Source organism: Rhinolophus sinicus, linkage group LG05, assembly GCF_036562045.2.
Source record: "Rhinolophus sinicus isolate RSC01 linkage group LG05, ASM3656204v1, whole genome shotgun sequence".
NCBI classification, from domain to species: Eukaryota; Metazoa; Chordata; class Mammalia; order Chiroptera; family Rhinolophidae; genus Rhinolophus; species Rhinolophus sinicus.
Window position 1 is genome coordinate 120848689 of NC_133755.1, and position 8985 is coordinate 120857673.

The window sequence follows — 8985 nt, forward strand, 5'->3', positions numbered from 1 at the left end:
GACCATCCTCTTTAGAATTGCAACCCAACCCAAACCCATCCCTGGCACTCTGAATCCTTCCTACCCTGATCTACTTTTTCTTTTTTTCCATAGTATTTGCCACACTCTCAAATACTATATGCTTTAATCATTTTTAAAAAATTTATTGGGGTGACAGTTGTTAGTAAAATTACATAGATTTCAGGTGTACAATTCTGTATTACATCATCTATAAATCCCATTGTGTGTTCACCACCCAGAATCAGTTCTCCTTCCATCACCATATATTTGATCCCCCTTACCCTCATCTCCCACCCCCCACCCCCCTTACCCTCTGTGCTTTAATCATTTATTAAGTCATTTATTAAACCATTTTTTTACCATTTTATTTACCATTTATTTCCTTTTGCTAGAATATAAACTATATAGGCAGCCATCTCTGCTTTATTCACAGATGTACCCCAAACATCTAGAACCATGTTCCACATGCAGTAAATGCTTAATAAATATTTTTGGAATGGATGAATACTGTAAGAGACAACTATTTAAAATCTAAGGCTTTTTTTCTAAACTACCTGCAATAAAGGGTGGGGCTTAGATGAACTCTGTGTGTGTGTGTGTGTGCTGTATCAGAGAACCTCCTCACTCCCCTTACTTGCATGGCACTGAAGAAAGCCATATTGAGACCTGCCTTCCACTTACCGCCCCCTCAGACTGGCACAGTAGTAAAATTAATCTCTGCTATACTAAGACTACTGATTTCATTAACAAAAACAGTAATAATAGAGTCAATACTACTTTTGTAAGTGCATTTGTTAGTTTGGTGTTTATAAATCAAAATGAATTTTCCTTTCAACTCACTATGATGAAAGGAGGTTCTATTCTTAGCCCAGCCCCCTAAACTAATGTAATTCTTAAATATATCTAACCCATGGTACTAGAAGCATTACTTCCCTTCCTCTCATCTGCCTCTGCTTTTCTGTTGTCATTTAATGAATGGTCAGATGGAGACCTATTGGCTCAGAACACTCTTTTCATTTCTAGGTCTCTCTTCGGGGTGGCCATTTTCTGACTTCAATGCAGAATGGATAGAGAGGCCATTTATGTGAAGAATACTAATGAAAATTATTCATTATTGAATGTATCAGGCAGTGTGACAAGGAAGGTATTAGAAGACTTAAGGTGAAGATGAGGAAATGGCAATTTTAAGTAAGCCAGGTTCAGATATTCAACAAGAGACTGAGCTGAAATTTGAACCTTGTTCTACACAATGCAAATCTTCTTTCTGCTCTGCCTGATGGAGTGATTGTTAATAATTCTTGAGGACCTTCACCTTTTCTAGCAAGTGCTATATCAATGATCCCATTAAGTGCTCAAAAACCACTTCTGATGACTCATGAGTTTCATGAGGAAGGGCAACTGGATAATGTTTTCTACCCATGCCAAGTGCTGGGTCAATGGAATTGCTCTGACTCATCTCAGAGCTGTGGCTCCACTCTTGTGAAAGGCAATTTGTTGGAGAATTCCTCTGGGCATCAGGCTACTGCTATGATGTCGCTCCTGTACTAAGAAAAGAAATATTTGCTCTGATCAGATATTCTAAGTTTGCCTCTGAAATAACCACAAAACCTCTGTTACTCACATCTGCAGAAACCTGAAATATATAAGTGATGTAGAGGTGGGCATATCCTTCTGGGATCAGGCATCTGTGTCACATTGGACACAAACTTGTGTTTATGTTTGTTTTTAACTAGTCTTTCTCTTTAAAGAGGATCACACATTGCAAACCTTGAATTCATAAATTAGGCCGCACATTGCACTGGTTATTAAGTTTTGGGGTTATTATCCTGTTTTAGTCTAATTAACCTGATACTTTTTCCCTAGGAAGTATGTATGTATAAACATGCCAAATCTTCCTACATTTAGAAAATGTTCTTGGATTCTAGTTAAGAATCTTGCTCTAAGAGACTTAAGAATTTGAAAGAATGTTTTATTCTCTCTTCCCTCACTGTCCTATCTCTATCCCAAAATATCTTGAAATAAAGGTGGCAGGAGTTTCCTTTGTAGAATGTAGCTCACAATCTTTATGCTTTAATTTAAAGTTAATGCTTCTGAATATTTATTTCTTGGAGAAGTCAGTTGAGTTTAAAAATTATTGGTATTCTCAAATGATATTTTCCAGCTAGGCTTGAGACTGCATCATTCCAATGGTCCCTTTCCTACTTGCAGCTGCCACTGTGTAGTCCATCACAGTGGTCTGGAAGCTCTCAGTGGCGCCATGTCCAATTGCTCTAGAGAGTTTGGCTTCATTTCTCAAGTCAGGGAGCGCTTACCTGGTGAAAATTCTATCATATGTATGGCACAAGGTGAATTAAACTTCCATGCCGCCAAACTTCTAAAAGGCAAGTCTCAGTCTTTTCTGGAATTGTGTGATTGACAGAGTCTCCTTGAAACATAGAGGGTATGTTTTTATTTTTATAAAATAAATTGGTGCAAAATTAATTTCATTTTGAAATTTGTGAGATTTTCAGAGCAGCTGTTTAGGTAGTTGGAGAAAACTGAGATATCATAAAACATGTTTTTGGCTTTCAGGGGCAATACGAGCACTGTTATATGTGGGAAAATAACTGAAGCACCATTATGCAAAATCCCAGTTAAGTTGCTGCATCTAGACCATCAGGCTAATGTTTCAATCAATTAGATACTCGCATTAAATTTGTAAACAGAGCTTTCAGTGCACCAGGGACCATTAGAAATCAGTGATTGTTTAACACTGTAATCGAATAGATTTCTCTTTGGTAAAGGAGTGTCAAGATCACACACTAATTCACCTGAAAATGTGTTTTTTTCTTCTTTATTTTTTTTTAGAACAACTTTCTTTAGTCATAGTCTAAAATGTTCTTCCTGGAGTTTTGAACAGTGTGACTGATACTCTGCTAAATTCATTCTTAAAAAAAAAAAGAATAATTCTAACATGCATTGAGTCAGAAATTAAAATTTTGTAAAGCATTATTGCTTCAAGTGTTCTCTTTCCTGTTTTGTCCAAATGTATTCATCAGAATCTTGATCTATCCAGCAGCTGCTGATCGAACTTTCCCTTAGCATTTTGAAAACAATAGAAAAGATTTGTGATTTACTACATCCTCAACAAGGACCAAAAGTTTTATGTTGTAATAAAGCATTTGCTTCAGTAGATTTTAAATTCATCAAGCACACATTGAGGTTCTGATATTAATTTCCAGTTTATTCCCACGCAAAAAATTGAGAAGCTCAACCAGGTTAACTCTGCCATAATCCAGGATGAATTTCTTCTATTTCATAGTCCAGACTTTGCTGACCTTCTTTTATGCCCTATCATTCTTATCTTAGGCATTTGGGCAGGAATATTTCTTTTGCGTTTCATATTCTTTCTACTATTTACCAAAATTCTGTCTCTAATCTGCAAATGTTCAAAGTTCATATAAAGAATAATTTAAATATATTGTTATCGAAGGCTATTTTCTTCCATATTCTGTACAAATTCTATGTTCCTTATTCTGTGTACCACTAATTCTTTATTAATGTGGGATTGGCATCTCTCGCTGGCTATAAGGCTTTCCAGCGGGGCCCTCTGTCTCATGCTGGCTCCTGGCTGCAGCCTTTCCATCCTTTGCCTGTCTGTGGGCACAGAGAGGAAGTGGTGAGAAATAGACTGGGTTTTATTACTTCCCATGGGAGATCTTTTTTTTTTTTTTTTTCCCATGGGAGATCTTGCTGTTGATGAAAAACTTTACTTATTAGAAACCTTAGCCTGATACTGATGCCACATATGTCTTCTGGAACTTTCAGTTGTCCCCATTCTGACCTTTGAGTCACACACATTGTCTGACACCCTTAGATCTCTATAGCATATTGTTGTACTCGTAAACAATGACTGTGAAACATGACAAAAATGGTTCATGAAATATGAAAAAATAATGACATTTACTTTGCAATTATTATAAAAATAATGTTTATCATTTAACATTTAGAAAATATAGACATGTAAATGAGAAACTAAAAATAACATTATTTTACCACTATAAAATATTCACTTTTATTTAGTATATTTTCCTATTTTTATGTGTACTTTGCAACAGTTTGATAATAATCTATGTATAGACTACATCATTTTTTCTAAATATGAAATGAATTGACAAATTCAGTCCCTTTAGTGAAAAACATTAGATGACACATCTGTTGCATACCTTACTGATTTTAGTGATTACTGCCTACCCTGGGGTGTTACAATTTCATGATCATGCCCAACACCATATTCTTCTATAAAATACATCATGGGAAATTTATAAAATCCTCTTGCTATAGAGCTCTGCTGAATGTTAGTCTGTTTCAGAGTAAAACCCCATGCTATGTTTTCCTTAGGCAGGCGTGGGATTCTTGACGTTCATTCTTCATGCTTGGGTAGAGAGGCAAACACTGAGAAGTGATTATTCCCAAATATAGCAAAGAAAATTTCCATTTATTTATTTATTTATTTTTCTCACATAACATATCTTTGACCAATTCCAGGACCCCTCTCCCTGGCCAGAGCATGACCAAGCAGGTTCTGGATTAATTATAGCTGAGGTAGTTTGCAGGTAAACATGGCCAATGCTCTGACGACTGTTGTGCATTGACCAGCATCTGCCTTAGCAGTTGGGTGAGGTCAGAGGTCACGCTCATCTCTCCATACTCATTTACAAAAATTTTAATCAACACGAGACCCCTGAAACCTTGAGCTTGACCCAAAATGAATTTTTCTGGGCTTTATGCAAGCTTCAGGCCTATCCTAATTATGTATGGCCATTGAAAGATACAGGGGAGATCTGAGTGTGTGGATTGTCAGGGAGTGAAGTCAGTTGAATTGCAGATCAACTTTCAGTATAACTGAAGGAACAATCTTATAGTTACAGAGGCCTAGAACATCAAGGAATTGGCTGACTTTAGTTCCTGGGAGGAAGCTAGGAAAAAACACTCACAGTAGATTTGCAACCACCCAGAGCAAGTGTAATTGGCATTGCTCAGATTATGCTTAGAGAGTGTTCAGTTTTGATTTCAGCACTTGAAAAATGATGTGGAATAGGTCCAGAGAAGAAAAACTTGTTGACATTTTATGGCATTTAAAATTGTTACTTGTATTATTTCAGTTTTTTTTTAAAAAAATATTCCCCTAAAAGAATGTGAATTTTCGGTCTGACACATTACAGTTTGAATATAGGCAATGTCTCCTTTAGCTATGTGATCTTGGGAATTCAACAATGCTAATATGAAATATATTAAAATATTTATAGTTAACATAGATGATGTTATAAAAATATAACAATAAAAATGAATAATTTTAGTTGTTTTGCCACAGGAGGGCTGTGTTTCAGAATAACATCTGTCTAAAATACTATCAGAAATGAAAGTTGGGTTATTAAAAAATTTTCTGAGTTTCTGTTTTGTTTTGTTATTATTATTTATAAAATAGGGATAATGATCCCTGATTAACAAGATTTCTATGCAGATTAGATGAGATAATCCATGTAAAAACAGCAAACAGAGCTCCGGCTTAGGAGTCTTACCCACTGCCCGCATTCTCGTGGCCCATTCACTTCTCAAGACAGCACACCCTGGCCTCTGCTGAGTCCACCTCTCATCAAAGCTCATCAAGAGCAGTTATTATCAACACTGATTTCAGGACCGCTTTTGTCTCTTTTCTCCATTCCCTCCTTGGAGATCCATCCACCATTGTTTGTGCAATGCTACTTGCTCTTAGTTTTCCTCGTACTGTTCTGACTAGTCCTGCTCATTCTCCTCAAGCTCTTCTTTCTTTGCTCACCGCATAAAATGCCAGTGTTTCCCCAGGCATTTGTCCTTAGCTTCTTTTTCTTGTTTTCTCTATGCAGTTTCCCTGGGTGATTTATTCAGTTGATGCTTAAACTACTACTTTATGCTGGTCATGCAAATCTCTGTTGCCAGCCAGATACTTCTTCTGAGTTACACATTCATCAGTCAACTTCCTACTGGTCTCTTCCACTTAAATATCTATAACATCTCCATGTATCCATTCCATATATATTGATTGGATGTCTGTGATGTGCTAGGTCCAGCCATTTCTCCAACCCCATGTCCACTCTACTCCACAGCTGGCTTTCTCCCTTACAGTTAAGTGGCTACATGGAGTCCCCCAAATCCATCGACTGCCGTATATCTCCATGCGCAGGCAGAAGAGACAGGAGACCATGTGGTCTTGGACAAATAGAGAAAATTACTTGGGGTCCTGATTTCCTGGATCCTGATTCTAGTCCTCACAAGACAGAGCTGTCCTGATACTCTTGAGTTCTGTAACATAAATACCCCTGTTATTCTTCCAATGAATTTCGCTTTAAGGTTGGGCTAGTTTGGATGAGTTTATTCTTTAAGATCACGGAGATTTGAAACAAAATGGGCCTTTGCATGGAGGGAACTGTTGAAAATGTTGTGGTTCCAATGAGTTAATCTGCTCTCTTAGTAGAACAGTCTCTGCAGAGTGGCATGGCTGCAGAGGGTAACTTATTTTCTAAATGTAACTTATTACTATTCCATTTTCTTTCTAACACCAACATTACCACAGAACACAGTATTTGCTTTTATTGTAAAGAATTTAGCAATGAAGATTTCCTGGTAGATAGGAAGGGAGAGTATGCTACTGTATTTCACTTGAATATCACTATGAGATAGCCTCTTCTCCCAAGTGTCTCTTTTCAGGGTCCAGTTAACAAGTCTTACCTCTCTCCAGATATTTCCTGATCCTTCGCGTCTTCTTGTGTGCTCTTCCATCTTTCTGGGTCTGTCAGTTTCTTGCCATTTTCTTAGGCAGAGTACTTGCACCCTTTCCAAGATGTGGAAAGGTGGGTTATACTAACTGATGAGACTTTTTTCCAGATTTCCCTTTCCTACCCCTACTATTTATGAGCGACTTGGGCTTTCTCTCAGGCTAGACTTGGTATAGCAGGCATACAAGAGGAAAAGGAAAACAGATTTTTGAGTTTCTAAGTAGACTTTTGAACAATCCTTTCCATATGTGGAAGAAAATGTTTTTAAGCTGCAAAAGTCAAAGTTTATGTTATAAACAGCATATGTGGGAAGAACATAGGATGATTGCAGAGTCAGATTCCTGCTTTAAATTTGTTCAAGTTATGGGCTGATGACAGAGGAGAGATGAAAAGGAGATGAAGAATAAACTGGTGATGAGTTCCCTGTGCCCTCTCTCTGCCTCCAGCTTTGGGCCAACTCTATGTAAATTCGGTGATCTGAGATCAGAGGGGAAGGTGCTTGATTTCTGGATGTGGCTCTGAAAAAAACAAATAAGGCCCTAGATATTCCCTCCAAGGTATCAGCAGAATGAGGCACTGCCTGGAATGTCTGGACCAGAGGGCTGGAGGTATTCCCCCGTCTGCCAAGTGGCTGGAAAACATCTAACAGGACACAAAAGTACATGAGCAAGGCCTGGCAGAACTAAAGGGACTTTGTAGACCAGGGGAGAGGGCGTGGATGGCGAGGAACAATGACCCAGACTACGATCATCAGCCAGTGTGGACAGGGGCTGGTGCCTGAGAACCGTGATTCTCCTGTGCCAGGAGATGACACAGGACACTTGGGGAGAAGGAAGAGACGGAAGGAAGTGACTGGATAGGAAGATGCTGGGCTCCTGACGGTGGTGGTCCTCTCAAGTAGCAGTTATAGGCTCGTTTTGGTTGTAGTTTTCCTTTAAGTCCAAATCATCCCTGAAATTGTGCTGAAAGTTTCAGGTAGAGAAAATAAAGACAAAGGTTTTGTGGGGGTGGGGGGGGGGCGAGGGGCCGTGTCTTTCTAAAACAATAGTGGTTATTGGAGGGGACTGAGCAGTGAGTGACCTGTAGGGGCATCAGGACAAGCAGTAAGGAGATAAATGACTCGCTGAGGTGGAAAGGGAGTTGGAGAAAGTATGAACGGTGTTAAGGAAGGTGTGTGCATTATCTGAGGATTTCCACAAATATCTGTTAAAAGAGAATTCTTTATATAACAGATTTGGTAAATTGAACTTCAAACTGCGTGGCTGGTTCAAAAGTCATTGGAATTTGCATGTTAAAGGAAAGATGACCTCCTGCTAACACTTAAAAGGAGGCAATGAAATTAGGTTTTCTGTAAGTCCCCTTTCGACTCTTAGAATTCTATGGTTTTATAAATATCACTTTTTTTTTTCAATCTGTACATAAACAACTGTGACCCATCAGGGTGTTGTGAGGTTGTTATTTTTTGCCACAGGAATGCAGTGATTCCAAGTCTGGCTGCACAGCTCTATGCTGAGGGAGCTTAAAATGCTAATGGCCAGGCCATACTCCCAGAGATTTTGATTCAATTGGCCTGGGACATTGTTTTCAAAGGCTCCCCAGGTGACTCTAATGCATGAATTAAAAGCTCTGAACCACTGCAGTGATGACTTTAGCTCATTTTACATGAGTTTTTTGGAAAGTGTCTTTTATAGCATTTATATCCTTTTAAATGGGACTGAACAAGATTCCAAAATCATCACTAATCAAAGGAAGAGAAAGGAGGATGTAAGAGAAAGCTAAAATTGGTCTTACCTCTGTCATTCTAAGTCTGATCATTCAGTTTGTGAATGACCCAAGCTCTTTCTTTCCTGTCTCTTTGCTTTTGATGGTCTAACTTCAGAACATTTCATTGTCTTTAGCTCCTTTAAAAGATGATGGGTGAAGAGTCTATTTTACTGCTTGATTGACTAAAAGTTTGGACAAAATTGGAAACTATTGACTTACACGAAATTGGGGACAGAGTATAAATTATATTAATTTGTACTCTGAACAAACATAGGGGTATGAAAATGATTTTCTTCCTGATCTTCCACATTTCCCAATTTAATTTACAATTCGAGACATAAAGTGGCAATTCTTAACCTTTTTAGAGTTAAAAATACCCAATAGAAATTTGTGTAATATCATTATCTGTCCTACAAACGCTGGCCTC